At 47.6% G+C, this 1,045-nt stretch overlaps 1 protein-coding gene across 1 annotated transcript in view; it reads right to left on the reverse strand.

Annotated features, from left to right (window-relative positions):
- Nucleotides 1–1,045, reverse strand: part of LOC127751062 (diacylglycerol kinase theta-like) — a 22,020-nt gene that overhangs the window by 11,354 nt on the left and 9,621 nt on the right. The window lies entirely within an intron of this gene.

Here is a 1,045-nt window from a genome sequence, read left to right on the forward strand (position 1 = left end):
CGGCGACGCGCGGCACTGCTAGGGCAGCGAGGGGCTGAGGTGGGCGGGCTGGGCTGCGCTCGGTCTGGTCCTGTCCGGCTGCAATATGAGCATTATGTATCGATAATTTATTTTCGTGTAATTTTGATTGTGGCGAAAGGGAGGTATGGAAAACAACGGACTTTGCTGGGAGAAGGCTGAAATAATGTGCGCCTGGGACAAAAAACAATTTGGCTAATTACAAAAAAGGTTAGTTGGTAGAGTTCCACGAACGCTACATAAATATAAGATTGGTGAGAAAGAGCTATACTAGAGGGTAAATGATTATGGTTATTACGCTACTGCAAAACATGCTGTGATTTCGTTGAGGGGTGCAACAGTCGGCGGAATATATAACATTTTCCTACACACTGTTGCTCGCGCCCTCAGGAAATTGATATTGGGTCGGCTGCGGGCACCGCGTTTGGGGCCATCCATTAAGTACGTCCGCGGTTTTTGACCCCAAATTGACCCCCCCTCCCCCAGGTCCATCGACATCCCTTTTTGAGAGACCCCCCCCTCCCCATCGAGCTCGGACGTACTTAATGGATGGCCCCTTTAGTGAATCGGGTGCTTGTATACCATTGAAATTCAGCACATACATATAGAGGGGTCTCAGTGAGAAGAGAACTATACATAACATATCATAATTCCTCCCGAATCCACCGTGGGCAACTTCCGCTATGTTAAACAAAAGTCGAACAGCCCTGTTTTCCGCGAGTTTGTTGCGTTGTGCGATTGCTGTGAGCAAACGGTTAGGCGTTCAGCAAACGGTAAAAAAAGGTGTCTTGTCATTCAAGCAGATGGCTTGAAATCCAAGTCATTTTTCCTTGAATTTCACGCAATCTGCTTGAATTACAAGATATCATTTTAACTGTGCAACGCAGGAAAGCCTAGTGAAGCGAAAAAAGGGCACGCTTTCCAGCAAAACCAAACCAACTGTCGACAATGTACACACACAGAACAGCGTGCATGAAGGCACGCACGAGCAGGTGTGTGCTTACCAGGTCGACTGTTACAAGTGTGT

The sequence above is a fragment of the Frankliniella occidentalis genome, unplaced genomic scaffold (genome assembly GCF_000697945.3).
Source record: "Frankliniella occidentalis isolate FOCC.00 unplaced genomic scaffold, Focc_3.1 Scaffold327, whole genome shotgun sequence".
NCBI classification, from domain to species: Eukaryota; Metazoa; Arthropoda; class Insecta; order Thysanoptera; family Thripidae; genus Frankliniella; species Frankliniella occidentalis.